At 37.2% G+C, this 22,674-nt stretch overlaps 1 protein-coding gene across 11 annotated transcripts in view; it reads left to right on the top strand.

Moving 5' to 3' along the window:
• The window catches only part of ELF1 (E74 like ETS transcription factor 1), a 121,760-nt gene that overhangs the window by 28,318 nt on the left and 70,768 nt on the right, over nt 1-22,674 (top strand). For 3 of the 11 annotated variants that reach the window (XM_036250177.1, XM_036250179.1, XM_036250178.1), the window contains exon 1: nt 14,109-14,173. The exons of 3 other annotated variants lie outside the window; for them this stretch is intronic. The gene's annotated coding sequence lies outside the window, so the exon portion shown is untranslated. Of the gene's footprint in view, nt 1-14,108; nt 14,174-14,755; nt 14,824-22,674 lie in introns of those variants that run through there. 5 more of the 11 variants (XM_036250174.1, XM_036250176.1, XM_036250168.1 and 2 more) reach the window with 5 other exon arrangements.

The following is a 22,674-nucleotide window of genomic DNA, read 5'->3' as shown; positions in this document are numbered from 1 at the left end:
TTTTGTTTTGGCATTTTAGTTAAGTGGTAGTTTTGGGACAATTTGGTTATAGGTGTTGCTTGACTGTTCTGTCCTTTTCTTTCTTTCATGAAGTTAATGAAATGATAACAAACATTTAATTTTGAAAACAAAATAGAAGTTTAAGTAAAATGAATAGTCATTTAGATAAGTAAAAGTGACCTAAATAAAGAGGAACAAAGACTAGAATGATTCATTTACTATTAGAAAAAAATAATAAAATTTTATAATTCATACTGGAAACTTGTTCTGAGTAAGAGCCTTAGAAGCATAACTAGCTTCTAAAAATACATAGTATTTCAATTTGTACTAAAAAAAAAAGGTAAAAAGTATTGGCCTTCCGTCTGTTCTTAAAATTTGCTTGTTTTGTATTTAAAAAGGAAAAAAAAAATAACACAGAGAACTGATGGACACAGACAACAGTGTTTGTGGGTGGGGAGAGGGGTTGGTGGAGGAGGATAAATGGTGACGGGGAAAGAAAACAGATAAAAATACTTCTCAATGGGGAAAAAAATGAATATCTTTTGTAAAAGAAAAGATTGTCTAGTCTTTTTCGGAAATATTTATCATTGTCGAAATTATGAGGTTTTGGCAAGTGTACATCCTGGTGTGCTTTAAAGTTCTAGGTACTCTGAGAAGCTGGATGCAGTAATATTTTAGTCATGAAAGTTATTTGCGAAACTAAAATTTGAAAGTAAAGTTAGACTATGCAACGATTATGAATAAAGTGTTTGGAAATAAAACTTGCCAAGTCCTTTATTGTTGACTGTGATGATATTTAGTTAGCTGTTTGGGCATTTGCTGTTATTAACTTTCTAAATGCTTAAAGGCCTGTCAGACAAGAGGGAAGATAGAAACGCAGTCAGTTATTATATCTTAATCTTTTGAAAGGATTGTTGATATTAACAGATCAATTTTGTGGTCTTATAAGAAACATACTGCAGACATTGTACTCTTAGCCATTTGCTATCATCTTCGTTTGCATATTGTTGATTTAGTCAGCCTCTGAGTAAGCAGAGGCTGTATTTACTTCTAGCCTGGATTGTGTGAAAAATCTAATCAAAGTTTTTTGCCTTTAATTTTTTTTTTTTTTTTTTTTGGAGTTTTTAAAAGCCAGTGACCCATACAGATAAGCAAATAATTAAGGATTTATTTATTAAGTAGAAGGAATTTAGCTTCTTAAAATTAAGATACTGGTACAATAGATACTAGTCATTTATTTCAGTTTCTTATTTTGTAAAGAAAGGAGAAAGGGAAAGCATGGAAGCTGTGGCAGGCCATTAAGACTTATTAGGTAGTTCCCTTCCGACTATTTTCCTTTCATAAGGTTGAATATAAGTAAACTGAGTCATCAGAATTAAACTTAGAATTATCGATTCACATAGATTTAGTACTGAAAAAGATGGAAGGTCCTACAACTGCCTCACTTTTATAAATGAAGAAACTGGCCCAAAGAGGTCCTGTGACTTGCTCAAGGTTGTGTAGTGTTTAATGGCAGGGCTTCCGGCCCGGAGCTGCTCATGCTAGTTCACTCCAACAAGTGATGCTTTGTTTGAAATGGTTTGTATTTCCTTAAGAGTAAATAAAGCCTTAATTAAATTGCTTGGCGATAATTTTGATGCAACCAAATAAATTAACCAATGATTTGGAGAATGTGTTCAAACTAGTTTTTTTTCATCAGAGAAATGATACATTTGTTTAATTTCTACCGCTTTTTCACTATTAGAATTTTTTCATAGTTGAAGCATTGTTTTGTGACATTGCTTATTTAAGATGGGCTTAGGGGAGATAAAAATACAAGAAGGTGGGAGTTTACTTTGAACTTGTAGATATAAGACAGGTTTATTTCTGCTTTAATTTTACCTCATATTCTTTTAGGAGGGCAAATACTTTTTTTTTTCGGTACATACCCCTAGCAGGAACTGAACCCGGGACTCTGGTCCGAGGCCAATGCTCCAACCGCTGAACCAAACCGGCCAGGGCGCAAATACTGTTTAATATGATGCCTTGTTCTGTTACAGTGTGTGTATAGTTGGGAGTGTATGTATAAAACTTTTCATATGAGTTTACAAAATTTAGAGGACTCTAAACTCTAACATAACACTTACCTTGAATTTTAACTTTCTCATAATTAGTAACCTCATTTCATTTATTATATCTTTTCTCCTCCTCCTTTGAGAGTTTAGAATCTTATGGGGAATACAAAATCTTTGTTAACTTTTTTTTTTAATCCTCACCTAAGGACACTTTTTGCATTCATAGAGCGAGAGAGAGAAGGGGGAGAGAGAGAAACATCGATGTGAGAGAGACACATCAAGTGGTCGCAAGCCACACAACCCCAACTGGGGCCGGGGACAAACTGCAACTGAGGTACGTGCCCTTAGCGGGAACTGAACCCTGGTCTCTCCAGACTGCGAGCCGATGCTCCAACCACTGAGCCAAACTGGCCAGCGCAACTTTTTTTTTTATCATCACTCTAGGATACTTTTGCATTTATCTGTAGATAGAGGGGGAGGGAGAGTGGGGGCAAGAGAGACACATCAGGTGGTCGCCACCCACACAGCCCCAACCGGGGCCGGGGACAAACTGCAACCAAGGTATGTGCCCTTAGTGGGAACCAAACCCTGGACTCTCTGGTTCGCGGGCTGACACTCTAACCAGTGGTTCTCAACCTTCCTAATGCCGCAGTCCTTTAATACATTTCCTCACGTTATATGTGGGCATATCTGCATGTGGGTGGACCCGCCTGAAGACGGATAGAGGAGCAGTGTCTCAGTGTCTAAGACCATCAGAAATACGTGTTTTCCGATGGTCTTAGGCGACCCCTGTGAAAGGGTCGTTTGACCCCCCCCCCCCAAAGGGGTCGCAACCCACAGGTTGAGAACTGCTGCATCATTGCTGTGCCAAACCGGCGAGGGCTTTGTTAACTTTTTGATGTGTTTTATTGGGGTGATTGAAATTTACTTCAGACCTGCCTTTCTTTAGGTCTGAAATTTGGATCTTTAAAATTACTTTAACTGTCGAATCTCCTAAGTTTCCAAGTCTCCTAACCCACTTCAATATTTGATTCTCCACAGTGTGGTCATCATTGTTCTAAGCAACAAACAAGGCACAAAAGGCTAGAAAACATGGGCTCAATTCTTACAAACTTAGATTCTTACTGGGAAAGCAGGACTTGGTAAAAATAGGTGAAGTAAGTAAGAATGGAACCAAACCACTGAGAAGTTAAAATTCAGGTTCAGACTACTAGAGATGAAAGATGATTGAGACTTCAGGAAAGTTTTTGGATCTTTAGGAATTATGAGTATTGAGAAAAAGTGCATTTGCCTAGGTTAAGAAGATTGTCTTTACTAATATGAGAAAAATAAAAGTTCTTGAGATCAGAGATTTTTTATTTTTTTTATTTCTCTGCTTTTTCAACCTTTGACAAACTATCAAGCACATGTAATTAGGGAATTGTTATTTGCTGCATTAAACCACTGGCTACTCAGTTGGGCAAGTCCTACTAAATTTAGGGATGGGAAGAAGGGTCCCATCGGTTGAATGGTCTGAAAATAATAATTGCTTTAATCAATTGTATTTCCCCCGGAGTATTTTGCTCTTTTGCTTCAAATAGATAATAGGAATTAAATTAGTAATGTCACTGAGTCAACTGAAATGATTAGAGAAGTTTTCAGCTATTGGGGCGATCTTTTTCTTGCATTAGTATGGAGAACCTACTGAAGAGAAACATTTTTGTGTCACCTTCATCTTTGTGTCTTGTTCAATGGTCTGTGTTCTGTAGTAAAAATGACTGTTGGTCTATGTTACAAATGTCTAGACATTCCACCATTTTTTTTTTTTAATCCTCACCTGAGGATATTTTTCCATTTATTATCTTCAGGTAGAGTCAGAGGGAGGAAAAGAGAGAGAGAAACATAGATGTGAGTGGGATACATCGACTGGTCGCCTTCTGCATGACCCTGACCAGGTCCAGGAACAAACAGCAACATAGGTATATGCCCTTGACCGGAATTGAATCCTTGACTCATTGGGCCATGGGCTGACGCTCTTAACTGCTGAGCCAAACCGGCCAGGGCTAGACATCCCACTATTTTCGAAAAAATAACTTGTGCTGTTTGCTTTGTTGGCAGAGAGGAAGAAATTATGCAGCTGAGATTTGGTTGTACACATATTTGTTCAGAAACATTTGATTTCCTCTCTTCCAGTTATAAATATCTGAATTAATGTCATCCTAATCATCAGAAAACTGTCCCTAAACTTTCACTCTCATTCTCTTCCCCTTATAGGAATTCAGAAACCTTCTTTCATTTGCCCTTTAATTGCTGAGTAGTTAGGGTATCAGCTCTTTCTTTCTTTCTTTCTTTCTTTCTTTCTTTCTTTCTTTCTTTCTTTCTTTCTTTCTTTCTTTCTTTCTTTCTTTTGTTCATTTGTTCTTTCTTTTTCTTTATTGATGTTAGAGAGAGAGGAAGGGAGGGGGAGAGAGATAGAAACATCGGTGAGAGAGAACATCGATTGGCGGCCTCCTGAATGCCCTCTACGGGATTTGAACCACAACCTGGGCATGTGCCCTGACTAGGAATTGAACCGGCAACCTCTTGGTGCATGGGTAGATACTCAGCCACTGAGTAACACCAGCTGGGCTATCAGCTCTTTCTTAACTTCATATTTTGTAGCCTGAGATTGATTGCTAGCATGAAAAAAAGGCAACTAGAAACAATATGAATGCTTTTGGGAGTTTGTATGAAGATTGGTTTAATACTTTTTTGTTGTTGTTCATTCTCACCTGAGGATATTTTTTCATTAATTTTTAGATAGAGTGGAAGAGGCAGGGGTGGGGGGTTGACCGGGGGAAGACAAACATCCATGTGAGAGAGAGACATCAATTGGTTGCCTCCTGCACGGCCCATACCGGGGCCAGGGATCAAACCTGCAGCCCAGGTATGCCTGTGGCCGGAATTGAACCTGAAACTCTTTGGTCTCCAGGCTGATGCTCTAACCGCTCAGCCAAACAGGCCAGGGCTGTGTATTGTATTATTTTTTTTAATCCTCACCCAAGGACACTTTTTTTTTTTTGCATTTATCCTTAGATAGAGGGGGAGGGAGAGAGGGAGGAAGAGAGAAAAACATCGATGTGAGACAGACACATTGAGTGGTTACCACCCATATGACCTTAACTGGGACCGGGGACAAACTGCAACCGAGGTACGTGCCCTTGGCGGGAACTGAACCTGGGACTCTCTGGTCTGTGGCCCGAAGCTCTAACCGCTGAGCCAGACTGGCCAGGGCTGTATCATATTTTTTATATCAAAATATTAAATGGATGCTTAGTATTATAATGGGACAACTTATCCCTTTTTCTTTAAAACTGAAATGTGCCTGTAGGAGAATGTATAAAACATATTCAGTTTAAATATAATTATAAAATATTTATTTGTGTCAAAATAACCTAGGTAAAAGAGCATGTTCATTACGTTTGAAGTCCCCCACTCCTGCTCATGTTTGTTTCTCCTTAAAAATAACTACTATCCTGACTTTTGAGATAACCTTTTTATTGTAGTTTTACCCCTTTGAATTTTGTCAGTGGAATCACACCATATATATTCTGCAGTAATTTGCTTCTTTCATTAAACTTTGTGAGATTTATTGTAATTTTAATTGCAGTGTTGTGTTCCATTGTCTGCCTGTACCAGAGTGTATTTATTGTCTCTCGTTGATGACATTAGATTGTTTCCAGTTAGGGAACATTCCTGCACTTGGTTACTGGAACTTATGTGCAAGAGTTCTCTACGGCAGGCAGTATCATCACACTGAGGTATGTGAAGAGTTTACACAGTGTGGAGAGAATGGGTAGTTTAAGATGATTTAGAGTTCATCATTATCTTTCCTAGGAACAGGATGCCTACTACTGATGTCTTTTTATCCATTCAGCATTTTACTGTGTTATATTGCCCTGTGGGTTAAAATCCTCCAGAACCTGAAATAGATGAGCAATTGATACATTTCAGAGTAAGTTGCAGACATAAATATATTTGACCACTAAATAGTGTACACTGTCTGTCACTTAACTATGATTTATCTGAAGATAAATGCAAAAATGTCCTCAGGTAAGGATAAAAAAACAAAACAAAAAACAAACAAACAAAAACAAAGTTTCTTTTGAGAAATCAGCTGACAGTCTTATAGGAGCTTCCTTGTAGATGACTAACTGCTTTTCTCTTACTGCTTTTAAGATTCTCTCTTTGTTTTGAACCTATTGCATTTTGATGATGATGTGTCTTGGTGTGGACCTCTTTGGATTCATCTTGTTTGGGACTCTCTGTGCTTCCTGGACTTGTATGTCTGTTTCCTTCACGAGGTTAGGTAAGTTTTCTATCACTGTTGTTTCAAATAGGTTTTCAATTTTTTGTTCTCTCTCTTCTCCTTCTGGCACCCCCATGATGCCAATGTTGGTATGCTTGAAGTTGTCCCAGAGGTTCCTTACACTATTCTCATTTTTTTTGGATTCTTTTTTCTTTTTGCTGTTCTAACTGGGTATTTTTTGCTTCCTTATATTCCAAATTGATGGTTTGCTTCTTGGCTTTACCTACTCTACTGTTGAATCTCTATAAATTATTCTTTATTTCAGTTAGTGCCTCCTTCATTTATGACTGGTCCTTTTTTATGCTCTTGAGGCCCTCACCAAGTTCACTGAAGTTCTCACTAAGCTCATTGGGCATCCTTATAAGCAGTGTTTTGAATTCTGCATCTGTTAGATCACTTATCTCCATTTTATTTAGTTCTTTTCCTGGAGTTTTGTTCTGTTCTTTTATTTGGGATATGTTTCTTTGTCTCCTCATTTTTGGCTGCCTCCCTGTGTTTTGTTTCTATGTATTAGGTAGAGTTGCTATGTCTCCTGGTTTTCCTAGGGTGGCCTATTGTAGTAGGTGTCCTGTAGGGTCCAGTAGCCCAGCCTCCCTGGTCCTGAGAATATTTTTATGTTTATTTTCAGTTAGAGTGAGAGGGGGAGAGAGGTAGAGAAAGGGGGGGGGAGAGAGAGAGAGAGAGAGAAACATCGACGTGAGAGGGACACATCAACTGGTTGCCTCCCACACGACCCCCACTAACTTTAAGTTGAAAGTTTTTCTTGAATTGATGGCTCACTTTATTTATTTTTAAAGAAATGTCTGCCAAAGATGCAATTCTGAATAATATATAGTTTTTTCAAGTAAAAATGGTATTCTGTGAATGAAGCTGCTAATTTATCTCACAACTCAAACAATAATAACATCATGCTTTTCTTCAATACACTCTTCTTTAGTAATTGACAGAAATACTTTATGTATATTTTTTATTTTATAAGAATAATAAAATGTGTATTTAATGGTTGAGATTTAAGAAAAGAAAGTGAAACTGACTTTAAAAATGTGAGTGCCTAGTGGTAATACAATGACTAATATGGTTTGATTCACAGAAAGGCACTAACATTTGCTTTTGCACCATCAGGGGAAATAACATGGTGAAAAAAGGCAAATAATACCTTGTATTACTATGAAAATAGTTTTGACCTCATGAATTCTCTGAAAGGGTTTCTGGAGCCTCTGTGAGTCTGAGGATTACATTGTAAGAATCACTATAATCGTGCAACATTGGAAATAATTCAAATGTCCAAAAATAGGAATTGGTTAAATAAATGATGGTACTTCCACACAATTATGGGATAGAATGTTATTCTATTAAAGTTTGTTATGCTGCAGTATTTTTTTTACTTTTAGTGCCTATCTAATGAGAAAATTAACATTCCCCAAAAAATGAAAGTGTTGATTTTGTGCTTCAATATTTCTATTTAGTTGATGACTTTGTGATTAAGAAAAGGGAAATTAGCCCAACTGGTGTTGCTCAGTGAACTGAGGATCGTCTCATGGACTGAGAGGTCCCACTTTGTTTCCCAGTCAGGGCACATGCCTGGGTTGCAGACTCGATCCCCAGATGGGGCCCTGCAGGAGGCAGCCGATTGATGTTTCTCTCTCACATCGATGTTTCTATCTCTCATTGATGTTTCTATCTCTCTCTCTCATAAATAAATAAATAAATAAATAAATAAATGATATTAAAAATAAAGAAATGAAAAGGGAAATTAACTGGTGGAAGGAGGCAGTTACTGGCTTCTCTTCCCATCTAAGGGCTTTCTGTGCAATAACTTTGAGTTTAATTTTCACAGTAAAAGGAATTGGCAGTGGTTTCAATCATTTTTATATGCTTTATAGTAATAAGTGAAATATGCCTTCAAATTAATGTCTTTGTGTAGACTCCTTTTCTTATTAGGCTCTATTTGATTTACATTTTTCTATTATATTCTTTTTCATTGGGAGATCTTTGAGTTGCTATATATTATTTAGCTGCATACTGAGTTTCTAAAACAAACTTAACCAGAGATTTTGTTATGGCAATTTAGAACATATTCATGCTGATATAACTATCACTGTGTCAGTGGTGATGGTAGAGCCTGCACCTTTCAGGCAGTTAGAAAAAGATTGTTGGGGTTCGGCCCTCAGGCTTCTTGTCAAGATCTCTTTACATGGTATCTCTAAAGCGAACTATGTATCTTCTGCAAAAAGACATTTTTTTGTGATTTTTTTGTGAGAGGCATCATTGAAGATAGGGTGTTTTGTGCTTCTTGTTAAATTTTTTTTTTCATTTTTTAATTACAGTTAACATACCATATTATATTAGTTTAAGGTGTACAACATAGTGATTAGATTTTTTTTTTTTATCTTCACCTGAGGACATTTTATTTTTTTGTTCAGACAGAGCGGGAGGGAGAGAGAGGAAGAGAGAGAGAGAGAAACATTGACGTGAAAAGGACACATCAAGCGGCTGCTACCCGCACAACCCAACCAGGGCTGGGGCCAAACTGCAACCGAGCTATGTGCCCAAACCTGGGTCTCTCTGGACCTTGGGCCGACGCTCTAACTACTGAGCCAAACCGGCCAGCGCCCCAAGCTTTTTTTTCATTTGCATGACAGATATCTCTTTTTATCCCTATACTTTCAGTATGTGTGTCTTTAGATCTGAAGTGGGTTTCTTTTAGGTAGTATATGAGTCTTGTTTTCTTATCCATTCAGCCACCCTGTGTTTTTTTTATTTGATTTTAATCTATTTACATTTAAAGTAGTTATTGATAGGTATGTAGTTATTGCCATTTTATTATTCATATTTGTGATCTTTATTTTTCTTCTTCTTCTTAGAGAGGTCCCTTTAACATTTCTTGTAATACTGGTTTGATGGTGATGAACTTCTTTAGTTTGTTCTTGTCAAGGAAGCTCTTTATCTGTCCTCTATTTTAAATGATAGCTTTGTTGGGTAAAGTAATTTTGGTTCTAGGTCCTTCCCTTTCATCATTTTGAATATTTTTTGTCAATCCCTCTTGGACTCAAAGTTTCTGTTGAGAAATCATCTGACTGTTTTATGGGAGCTCCCTTGTATATAAATAACTGCTTTGCTCTTGCTTCCCCCCATTTTTTAAATCCTTATCAGAGGATATTTTCCATTGATTTTTAGATAGAGTGGGAGAGAGGAAGGGAGACAGAGAGAGAGAAATACTGATATGAAAGAGATACAGCAATTGGCTGCCTCCCACTGAGTGACTATAGTGGAGGAGCTATCATGCAGGGGCTGACTCCATGGACCAGAATTCTCTTTAGTGGAGCTTTGGGGCCTGCCAAGTCTAACCTTTGGGTGTGTTTTTTGTGGTGTATTGTTTATGGAGGTGGATGGGTGGTTAGTTGCTGACTGTGTCCAGCCTGGGGCCACCTTGTGTGATCTACAACTGATTTTCTTTATTTTTCCTTTGTTTTGTTCTGTTTTTTATCCTCACCCAAGGACATCTTTGCATTTATCTTCAGATAGAACATGGATGTGAGAGAGACATATCTAGTGGTTGCCACCCACACAAACCCAACTGGGACGGGGACAAACTGCAACTTATGTACGTGCCCTTAGCAGACTCTGAACCCGGGACTATGGTACACAGGCCGACGCTCTTAACCGCTGAGCCAAACCAGCCAGGGCTACAACTGATTTTCAAAGGGTGGTTGCTTGGGCTGGTCTTGGAGGTTCCTGGGAGGGACTAAGCTGCAAATCAGGGACTAAGCTGTCACTCATGTCTGGCTTGGTGCTGTTTAGCAAGAGGTATGGGGCATGTTCAGGCCAGTCATTACTGTCAAGGCCAGTTGCCACTTGTTTGGGGTTTGTGAACCTTTGCGAGATTTTGGGAAAGTCTACAGCAGAAGCCAAGGCTGCCCATTTGTATGGAAAAACCACTGGAAGTGGCTTGTGTGGGCCTGCAAGTTGGGTCTCAGAGAATCACCAGGGTGGGGCTAATGGTGAAAGCCAGGTTGACAGAGACTCAGATAGAGCACCTGCCTGCGCCTGCCAGCTGGGTGGTAGAAGGGCTCAAGAAAGTAACCATGGCATCTGCCAGCACTTCTGTCTGGGAGAAAGTTGTTCCTTCAGCCCCTGCTCTGACACCAGACAATTCATTTCCTCCTCATATATCCCCAGATGCTTTTTGGACTGCTGCCCCAGTGCTGGAACTCTACTCTGAGTGAGTCCGTCAGCAAGTAAATTTGTTGAGTTTCTTTAACAGGAATGCCCTTGACTCCAGCAGCCCTCTGTCTCACTTAGCCACAATCCCAGCTAGTTTCCACAGCCAAAAGTTATGGGACCTCTCTTTCATCTACTGGAAACCTGGGCTGGGGAGCCTGGTATGGGGCTGGGATATTTTTCCCGATTTTTAACACCTACCTGTGGGAGTGGGGTAAGCCCTTCCATGTCTCCGTCCCTCCTACCAGCCTCCACATTGCTTCTTCTGTATAATCCTAGTTACAGTACTTCTGTTTAGCCAGATTTTAGGGGTTTCTCAATGATGGGTGTTCTGTTGTAGTTGTAATCTTGTTGTGGGAGAATGTAAGCACAGTGTTTACCTACTGTGCTGTCTTGATCGGAAGCACACTTTGTGCATCTTTGATATTTCCCTTTTCATAATAGAAGCCTAATAATCATGACTTGTTTAGTAAACATATTTTTCTAAGCACTGAATTCTAGAGAATGTTTAATGTTTACCTCCTTTATAAATAACCTTTGTATTTATTAAAAATTGTATGTCTTAAAGAAGTTTGTTAAAGTGTGCTGGAAGAATATATGCAGTATGATACTATTTATATAAAGTTAAAAATATACCACGCAAAACATACATACTTATGTGCTGAAGCATAAAGAAAAATAATGTGAAGATTTTAGATTTAAATTAAAGTAATTAATTGGAATTAATGTTATGTGTTTTAGTTTGAGAGACAGTTTGAAACAAATTATATTTAGAAATAGAAGATTTGTTGTATCAATTATTTTATTCAAAATGTTTTATGTGAAGTTTCTTAACTGAACATTATACTTGATCCTCAGATTTATGGATCAGAGACAAATTTGTGTATTGTTAGAGGATAATTTATAACCTGTTAGGATTTGGGAATACACTGAAAGGAAGATATAGTACTTCTCTGCCCTTGATACAATAAAATAGTTGCACACCATTGTTAGCATATTTGATTGTTGAGAAGGTTTTGGACACAAGTTCTCTGGAGTTGTTCATCCTTTAGGGTAATTTGACCATCAGACCCAGAGGCAGTGGGTAGCAACCTAATGTGTATGGAAAATGGGTACTTTCCTCAGAGTTCAGGAACACTTACTCCTAGAGCTTTGGGACAACTGAAATAATACATTTATAAGTATGAGCAGAAAGAAGTACACTAAACAAAAGCCATGAAGGCACTAGTAATAGTAACTCTTGCACACTTGAAAATAATTTAGATCCTTTCCATTGAAAAATACTGGGTAAAAGTGAAATTGTTTTCCAAGTTATTCATTTAATAAATGTTACTTTTAGGAGCATGATGCCATGCTTTAAGTAGATTTTTAGGTGTATATCAAGTTCTGTTTAGAAAATAGAGGTCACAGGAAGCTCAAGATAGTCTTATATGCAGTAAAATACTAATTCATTTTTGGATATTGACTAAGAAGAACAGCACAAAAGCTTGGTGAAATTGTAGTTGTTGTAGCTTATAGCTTAGGTAAGAATTGACCAGTATGAATGGAGAATGTGGCTTCATTCTTCCTAAGTTTTATAGAAATGAGGCAGAAATGATGAATTGAGGTGATTCTTAAAAATCATTAATTGGGAGACAGGTGGGCATGATGAAAAATGAGCACCTCTGTTTTAGTTATAATTAATTGGAAGTTGACTTAAAATGCACACTTGAAAATAATTTAGATCTTTTCCTAAATAATTTAGATCCTTAACAGTAAGAATTCATCTTTTAAAACTTTTTAACTAAAAAGTTAATAGATGTTATTTTTTATTGAAGTATAATTGACATGTAACATTATATTAGTTTGAGGTGTACAGTCTAATGATTTGTTATTTGTATACACTGGAAATCATCATCACAATAAGTCTCGTTACCATTTGTCACCATATGAAACTACAGATTTTTTTTTCTTGTGATGAGAATTTTTAAGATTTAACTCTCTCAGCAACTTTTAAATATTCACTACAAGATTATTGACGATAGTCACCATACTGTACATTACGTCCCATGACTGATTCACCTTTGAAAGTAGAATTTTAGCCCTGGCCAGTTTGGCTCAGCGGTTAGAGCATCGACCTGTGGTCCAGAGAGGTCCTGGTTGGGTCATGTCCCTTTCACATCGATGTCTCTCTCTCTCTTCCTCTCTTTCCCTTCCACTCTATCTGAACAAAAAAAATGGAAAAATGTCCTCGGGTGAGGATAAAAAAAAAAGACTAAATCATTTTAAAAGACAGAATACTTTTAAACTTTGAAGAGTTAAAATTGAAACAGAGTTTTTATGTAACTTAAGAAGCTAATTTTAAAATTTATTCAAAACTCTACCCTCCAATTTTTTTGGGGGGGGGGGCGGCGATATCTCATCAGTTATTAAATCTATAAAGTGATACTTATGAAAGCAGTGTGATGTTGGCACAATACAAAAAGTTAAATGAAATAAATCATTGCATATGGTAATTGGTACATATGTAATTTAGTATATAACAAAGATGGTAGTCTTAGTATGAAAATCACAGAACATTCATTAAAATGGCAAAGGGCACCCTGGCTGGTTTGGCTCAGCGGTTAGAGCTTCGGCCCGTGGACTGGAGAGTTCTGGGTTTGGTTCCCACTAGGGGAATGTACCTTGGTTGCAGTTTGTCCCTGGCCCCTGCAACCAAGGTTGTGTGTGTGGCAACCAGTCGATGTGTCTCTCTCACATCGATGTCCCCCCCACCACCTGAAGATAAATGCAAAAAATGCCCTTGGGTGAGGATAATAAAAAAAAAAGGAAAGTAGAATTTTATTTGGTTTGTGTATAGTTGAAAGTTGAACATACATGAGTAAGTAAAGTGAGCCAAGTTTGGGATATAAGGGGGAAGTGGGTAAAGGAGTAGAGATATTGTTTGGTTGGGGGGACACAAATTATAATCAGAAGAGTGCTGATAAGCTATGGTAAAAAAATGACCAAAGATTAAAGAGGCAAGCTGTTTGTCCTGCTTTGTTTTGAGGCAGTTGCCTGAAGGTGGTTTTTTTTTTTTTTTTCAATGATACCTATCTTTTTGAGAGGTAAGGGCAGGAGTTGGGAGGGTCCCTGGTCAAGTGTTACTTATCTAACCAGTTGGGTGAAATAGTTGAAGGGATTATTCTGTTGTTCAGACATTTGATTTTTTTTTACTGTCATTATAGTTTTCAAGTTGTAATTTGTAATTTGTAAGGTATTTACTAAGAACACTTCTTCATTAAATTATAATGAGTCATTGTGTGCTTTATGAACTTGGATCCCAACCTCAAAATATCTTTTTTATTTGTTGTTTTTATAAACACTCTTCACCATTTGTATGTTATGTTTCTGACACCATATTTTGACACATTTTCACATAAACTATTGGACTATTTATAAAACAAGACTTAAAGATGTAGCAGAGAAGGCAGGAAATACTTGATGTTTGTATACCATATCTTGTTCTCTGCTTCCTGTCAGTTAAACCACGATGAGAGGAACAGAGACACAGATGTACAGCTGCTGCTTTAATTTCCTATTAGGGAGACCAGTTAAGTATAAAGCTTATTTCATTAAACTTTTATCACTTGCTGATTCTGGGTATGTTGTAGGCTTGTTTTGTATTCTATAGAATGTATAGATTACAATTAGATGTGTTATATATAGAAAATAGAACTTTTACATAATTCAAAAATGTGTTTACTTTTGTGAAATTTTTATAAGCCATGAAAGATTGGCTGTTTCTATATATGGTATATATTCAATATGAATTTTAGTAGTATATTCATTTATTAGTCTAAGCATTTATTTATTTTTGTATTTGGGTGTTTCAAGATTATTTAATACGTTTAAAATATTTTATGGTACAACTTTAAGATGATGAAAAGAAGTCATAGAGGTTGACTTATCCAAGAAAATATAATTAGTAAATGGCAGAATTAGGATTTGAATGCAGGTCTTCAGATGCTAGCTCTTGTGTCCTTTTAGGGGAAAAAAAAAGTTTGTTTTCATTAAATTGCTATTTTCCCTGTTATTCATTGATTTATGCTTTTACATTTACCTTTGCTCCTACCTGAAATGTCCTCCTACCCCTACCCCTTGCCCTCACATTCTCTCTACTTTGAAAAAATAGGTGTTACTTTTCCCTAAAGAAATGGCTCACATGTCTCTTTTTTGAGAAGTTTTCTCAGGTTCTCACAGGTATTTCTTTCTTTCTCTCTACTCCCTTGTCACTTGATTGATTTATTTATTAAGTAGTTCTGTAGTTATCTGTTTACATATTTTTTTCTTTCTTTAGGCAGTGAATTACTTTGTTTTTGTGTACATAGTACCTAGCATATAATAGATTTCATAAATACTTATTGGATGAATAAATGTATGCCCCAATTTAATTTCTTTATTTAAAAATCAACAAGCTGCCCTGCTGGTTTGGCTCAGCGGTAGAGTGTTGGCCCGCGGACCAATGAGTCCTGGATTCAATTCCAGCCAAGGGCACGTACCTAGGTTGTGGTTTGTCCTGGCCCTGGTCAGGGTTGTGCAGGAGGCAAAAAGTCGATGTGTCCCCCTCTCTCCCTTTCTCTCCCTCTCTCTCTACCTGAAGATAAATGGAAAAATATCCTCGGGTGAGGATTGAAAAAAAAAATCAAGCTGATTAAAGAACTGTAATGTGGCTCTTTTCTACAGTATTCTGTTATGATTTTTAATTGTAAGAAATAATTTAATTCTGACTTCTCTCCTGCTTCTGCCCTCTCCTATTTGTTCTTGTTATTTATAGAAAGCCAGTATCTTAAGTGAAATAATTAGTGTTTCTATCCTAGTTAAAAGTGGGAATTATGTATTGGTCCACTAAAAAAACGTAGCTGAGATTACTTTGGTTTCTTAAATTGCTGAGCATCAAAGTCTTTTATGTTTGTTTTTCAGTTAATCTGAAGAAAATGTCTAGATCTTCATTGTAGCCCTGATTTCTTCACTGAATGGAGGGAATGATTTCCTTTAATACTTTTTGCTTTTCCCTATATTTTTCTCTGTTCCTGTCTCTAAGTCATATGTACCTCAGTGATTTTTGGCTTGTAAATTGCAGTCTTATTAACAGAGCAAGATTTTTTTGCAAGTAGGACTTCAGTTTAGACCTGCCTATTCTAGTTATGTGTTTCAAAAGTTCATATATTAATAGTTTTGCCAGCTGAAAATTGATATATGTTGCGGTCTCATTTCTAAAAATCAAATTTTAATGATCAAATGAAACAGAAAGTCAAATCTAAGGATTTAATTCTGGTTTTTAAAGATTGAAGGAAAAATTATAAAACTATATGGATTTCATTTTTAAGGAATTTCCAAAGAACCAAGTAAGTCTTTCTTTTGTTTTTCGAAACCTGATTTTAGCTAGACATGTGGAAAATAGTTCATAGGGTTTTTGAGTGCCCTTTTTCATGTGGGGCTTCCTGTTTACGCACCATTTGTTGGTAGTGTTGGTGAATTTTTCTGTTTGAATCAGAAAATACCTGTGTATGTGTCATTTTGAGGATAGTGAAGCCTAACCTACCATCACTTGGTTCTGGCAAGTGAGTATATCATGTAACATTCTATAAAATACTAAAGCGGACTTATGAAAATACTTCTCTTTTGCCATTTTAATTAAGAATTTCAGTAACTAAATATTTTTTATTAACAAAAGTAAATGACCGTTGATAATGTGGCCTAATTTGACTTTCAACACAATGTCATGGGAGATAGACATGGAAGAAGACTGGCAGAGTTTCTATTCATAGGTTGTGAGATAACAGCCTGTATTGCCTGACAATCACACATTTTTAAAAAATATGTTTGTATTGATTTTTTTTAGAGAGAGAGGAAGGGAGAGAAAGAGAGAAACATCATTTGGCTGCCTCCTGCATGCCCCCTACTGGGGATCGAGCCCTGCAACCTGGGCATGTGCCCTGACCGGAATCTCAGTACATGGGACTCTGCTCAATCCACTGAGCCACACCGGCTAGGCCAATCCCACATTTTTAATGCAAAATATTTTGAGGGGGAACATAATGTTTTGATTAGGATCACAAGATTAGAAGCCCCATGAAGGCAGAAGTTTTGGTCTATTTAGTTCACTGCTGTATTCCTAGCATTTAGAATAGAGTCTAGCATATTGTAGGTACTGAGTGGATATTTGTTGAATGGATGAATAGATGAATGAACATGAGCTGAAGTCAGACACGTGCCCAAAATCTCTCTTAATACCTTGAGTATTGCTTTGACAGATACTTATTATGGACCATCTGTGTAAGATATGGAAGTATGATGATGACCATGACAAAATCCCTGCCCTATTTTGTTGACTCTCTCAGTTCTTATATTCTCATATATAAAGTGAGGTAGATATTACTGACGTGAACATTAAATGACAGAATCAGCATAGGGCCTGGCACACGTAAATGGTAGCTATTACTTTCTTCTACATATTTATTTTCTATCTTGCTGTCATCTCTTACTTAAGCTTCTTAAGGATATCATGGTATATATAAAGAAAAATTTGTTTTAATCCTCAGCTGAGGCTATTTTTCCATTTATTTTCAGACAGAGTGGGAGGGAGCCAGGAGGAATGGGTGGGGGAGAGAGTGAGGGAGAGAGAAACATCAGTGTGAGAGACACACATCGACTGGTTGCCTCCTGCATGACCCCAACTAGGGCTGGGGACTGCACTGCAACCGAGGTACGTGCCCTTGATCAGAATCAAACCTGCAACTCTTTGGTCCGAGGGCCAATGCTCTAACCGCTGAACCAAACCATCAGGGGCTGTCATGGTATTTTGTATTTGCAAAAGCATTAGTGGTTTTTAAAGTAGTATATATGTTTTGCTTTGTAAATTGTAAAATAAATTTGTTCAGCACTAGGTATTACTAACAAATGATAACATAAATGAACTTCATTGGGCTTTTGTACAACTCCTGTGGGTGTCTTTATGGTGAAGTATTTTTAAAAAATGTAATAATAATTGCCTGTTACATCTACTAAGGCAACTTTGAATTCTTAAATTTTCCAAGAGTAAGGTAAAGCCATAAAGCAGAAAATACCTCTAATGAAGAGTCAGGTTAGACTGCCAGGTATGGCTCAGTGGATTGAGCATCCTCCCATGGACTGAGAGATCCCGGTTTGATTCCCAATCAGGGCATATGCCCGGGTTGCGGGCTTGATCCTCAGTAGGGGGCTTGCAGGAGGCAGCCAATTGATGTATCTCTCTCACATCCATGTTTCTATCTCTCACTCCCTCTCTCTCTAAAAAAATCAATAAATCATATATTTTTTTAAAAGTCAGGTAAAATGGAAACTTTAATTGGTCAGCTTGACATTTTCACCTCTCTCTAAATATCACCCTGGAAGAAAGTAAAGATTTCTTGAATGTTGGTGATTGCAGTCACTATTGTATCAGCATTATCTATTCAAAATATTTAATACTAAATGACAAGATACAATTATCTATAGATGCAACTAGTTCATGTATGTCAAAGTTTCACTAGTATCCAAATAGATGTAGGGCAGTATTGCTGTTCAACTGAATAACTTGTACGAAAGAGTATATGGTAATGATTTATATCTTTTTGAAGATCATGTTTTTCTGTTTCTCCCCTCTTCAAATCCTTAGGCAATGAACAAAAACTTGAAGTAAATTAAATTGGTTAAGTGATTTTTTTTGTTTGTTTCAGATAATTTTTCCACAACCTGAGCAGCTTAAAACCACTGTTAAGAATCCCTTTTATAAGTAATTTATTTATTTTTTTTTGTTTTTTGTTTTTTGTTTTTGTTCAGGTAGAGTGGGAGGGAGAGAGAGGAACAGAGAGAAAGAGAGAAACATCGATGTGAAAGGGACACATCGAGTGGCTGCCACCCGCACGACTGACCAGGACCGGGGACAAATTGCAACCGAGGTACATGCCCTTAGTGGGAACCGAACCCCGGTCTCTCAGGACTGCAGGCCGACGCTCTAACCGCTGAGCCAAACCGGCCAGGGCTCACTCGAATTTTAAAAGTGGTCATAATCATTTTCTGAGCCTTTTATAAGTAATTAATGAAGACTTTAAGGATGGTAGTATACACTTAATGGCTGGAAGCTATCATTGTAGCAATCAAACTATGGAATGTTTGTTTAAACTGTCCTCATCACTTTTGAATGGTAGTTACCAGATCCTACATATGTGACTTGCATTGTGCTTTGTAACCATAGGGACCACACTCTGTTGTTGCAGTCTCATTTGAAAACCTCCAGGATCTTTCTACTTCTTCCCAAATCAAGCCTAAATTCCACTGCCTGACTTTGAAGGCTCTCCATGGTTTAGTTTGGCTTTACTTACTTAACCACATGTTGTACTGTTTCCCACTATCAACTCTTAGCTCTTGCCAAGCTTCTATCTCCAAACTTACTTCAGTTAGTTTTGATTCTGTGTGTGTGTGTGTGTGGGCCCCCACACCACACACACACACACACACACACGCACACACGCTCTATCCTATCTACATCCTGCTTTCCTTTAAGGTTGAGTTTAGGTCCTTCAGTGTCTAGGAAGTATTTCCTTGACCCATTTGACCATCCCCTCTTCTGAAATGCTCCAGGACTGAACAGCTTTATTAGCATTTAATTAAAATACCACCTTTGATGTTCAGTTGTCTCCCTTGGTCTTATGAACTACATTATAAACTTCATGGAGACAAGTTCATGCTTGCGAGCATGCGCGTGCGCGCGCGCGCTCTCTCTCTCTCTCTCTCTCTCTCTCTCTCTATATATATATATATATATATAATTTATATATTTATTTTACCATAATACTGAGCTTCCGAGAAGTTCAGTAAATATTCATCAACTTTTTACCACCAAGTCAATCAGTATAAGCATAGTTCCTTTTGAAAATGGATACTGTGGGATCTTTTGATTAACTCTTGGTATATATCAATTAATATAATAAAACTGTTTTCTATCAGAAAACTTAAGGCAAGGGGTCATTGACACATCTTTTACTTAACAATAACTGAAATAGATTCAAATGATTTAAAAATTGATTGAGAAATTATATTATAAAAAATGCAAGGTCTAAAATTTTAACGATTCTGTATTTTAAATCTTCATATTACTTATGCATAGTACTTAAAGTTTACTCCTAAGATTTGTACAGTAGGAAAATATACCTAACATGTATAATTTTTAAATATTACATACCTGTATTTTAAGTATGTGTTACAATACTAAGCCCATGATTTCTACTTCTCCTTTCAACTCTCATCTTGTGGTTTTGCTGCTTCTAGTTTTTTGGTGCCATTGAGTTTAGAATCTAGGTGAGTGCCAGACAGTTATGAAGGCAATTGTAGGAAGAATCTCATTTTAAGGATCTTCATATGAAGCACCAGAAATTGTTTGAAAACTTAGGTAAAATAGTTTTCTATTATTTATTTATTTTGATTTATTCTTTTCTTTTAGAGAGAGAAAGAGAGAAAAACATCGATGTGAGAGAGAGACATTGATCAGGTTGCCTCCTGTGCATACATCCTGTCCAGGGATGGAACCCGAAACCTATAGTATGTGCCCTGCCTGGGACTCAAACCCACCACCTTTGGTGTACAGGATGATGCTCCAACCAACTGAGTCACACCGTCCAGGGCTATAGTTTTCTGTTATTTAAAGAAGAAAAGGGTTCACTATGAAAACAGTAGCTCATTCTCACATTTGGGGAGCTGGACATTTTGGGCACAAGGAATCTTGAAGTTCATTAAATATGTTGGTAACTTGGGAAAAAAGTGAAAATATTTTGCTTCTCTGGAGTTTATATCCTCAAGTCTGGTCCCACTGTGATTTGGAAGAGAACCTTATCACAGATATAAAAGATTATGATCATCCAAGAATACATAGAGAAATCTGAATTGAACATGGCAATTAGCACAGACAGAAACCTAGGAAAGGGTAGTACATTTAGGGTTCTAGGGGGAAATGGGGCAGAACTGACTTTGGCTTCTTTATTACTGGAGTGGAGTAGGGGGCCATGAGGGACTATAAAATACAGAAATGCTGGAATACTTGATTTTAAGATGAAAATGAAGAGTATCAAAACTGATTCTTTTAAACTTGATCCATGGAAGATTCCCGTCCACTTCTTTTACAGTCTTGGTGTTCAGATATCCTGTTTTAAAAATCTGACTGGCCATGTTTTTTCATACCTTTTGCAACATCATGAAGAGCCTCTTAAGCCCCATTAATAGATTTGAAGTTTTTCCTATAAGTAGTGGAAGCCACCGATTAGTTTTAAGTAGAGGAGTAAGTTGATTGTATTTTCGTTTTTGGTAAGTTTCTCTTCCTGTAGGGTGAAGAACCACTGGAGGGGAGCTAGAGTAAAGGTAGTAAAGACCCATCAATTGAATATGTGGAGCAGCTATAACCTAATAATGCAAATTCATGGCCATTGAACTATTTATATGATCTTTACATACTGCTTTCAACTTTCGGTGTGTCTCTGTAAGAGTGGAACTTTTTTTGTTTTTTATTCCTCACCCGAGGATATTTTTCTGTGTATCATCAGATAGAGTGGGAGGGAGGGAGAGAGAGAGAGAGACAGAGGGAAACATTGTTGTGATAGAGCCACATCGACTGGTTTCCTCCTGCACAACCCAACTAGGGCCGGGGATGAACCACAACTGAGGTACTTGCCCTTGGTCCATGGGCTGACACTCTTACTGCTGAGCCAAACTGTCTAGGGCATAAGAGTGGAACTTCTTATGACAGAATACAGTATTGTGTAATCTGGAAGTTGGGAGTTGGGGGAGGTGTGTCATGTAGCAAAATCTCCTAGGAGACTTGAACAACATATCCCTAGCTTTTCCCCTTTGGTTTGGGCCAGAGTGAAACACTATTAACTAATGAGAATCTGCTATGTTCGCAAATGGAACCATTACACTAGAGCAGCGATTTTCAACCTTTTTCATTTCATGACACATATAAACTAATTACTAAAATCCTGTGGCACACCAAAAAATATATTTTTTGCTGATCTGACCAAAAAATTAAGTATAATTTTGATTAATTCACACTGGATGGCTGCTGTTGTGTTGGCTATTGTCATTTTTTAAAATTGGACAATCTAAGGAAAAGAGGTCAGTGCCTCTGACTGAATAGTCAGGTATTGTATGTTTAAAAAAATTCTTACGGCACACCCATTGAAAATCGCTGCACCTAGAGCGTATCTTCTAAGAAGATGAAAATATTCAAAAGGAAAATAAACAATCACAGAAATGAAACAGAAGTTTCTTGCAAGTTGATTCTTGTTTATTACAGAGATAAATATTTTAACTACCCAAATAGGTTTTGTGGATAAGCACATTTTAGCATGTCTGTGTTTCCTGGATAGGTGTTTTTGTCACCGTTCAGATTCAGAGTGCTAGAGAAAAGAAAGTTTCTTCAGTCAGTTTATTTGCAAAATAAAAAGCACCAATTAATAACATTTTGATAATTATCACTTTCAACCTTTTGAGAAAGAAAAACATTTTTCATGACCAAAGTTAAAGCAGAATCTGGTTACTGTTGGATATTTCTCTTTGGTTTTAAATTTTCAGAATATGCTCCAAAAAAAGGGTTAATCTTGAGACCACAGGTATGGACAGGTCTAGGTATGTGATCTGTTTGGCTGTTCTGCAAGGTGCTATGAATGCTGCCAGAGTGTAATCTGATACCAGGTAGGCCCAAGTGGCCAATGATGGAAAGTAGAGAATAATGTGAAAGAACTGGAATTTCAGGTCTGGGTAGTGAGTAATTGCAGCCTGCCTCTAGAGTCCTGGAACTGTTCATCTGGGTGTCAGCATAAAGGTGAAAGCATAGAGAGAAGTCAGACTGTTTGGCTTGATCATATTAACTTTGTGGGTTTGGTTTTTTTTTTTTTTTTTCACCTTAACATGGTCGAAGCTAAGATGAGCTTGTTCAGGTTTTCAAGGCCTGCTTCAGTTTTGCATATGTCACCAGAAGCCTGAGTGAGACTTCCTATTTAAGAAACACCGATTTATGCTTCATTCACACAAAAATAAAAC

This window comes from Molossus molossus, unplaced genomic scaffold (genome assembly GCF_014108415.1).
Source record: "Molossus molossus isolate mMolMol1 unplaced genomic scaffold, mMolMol1.p scaffold_m16_p_9, whole genome shotgun sequence".
NCBI lineage: Eukaryota > Metazoa > Chordata > Mammalia > Chiroptera > Molossidae > Molossus > Molossus molossus.
Note: the sequence above shows the minus strand (reverse complement) of the source record. Positions and strands in the feature narration are given on the sequence as shown.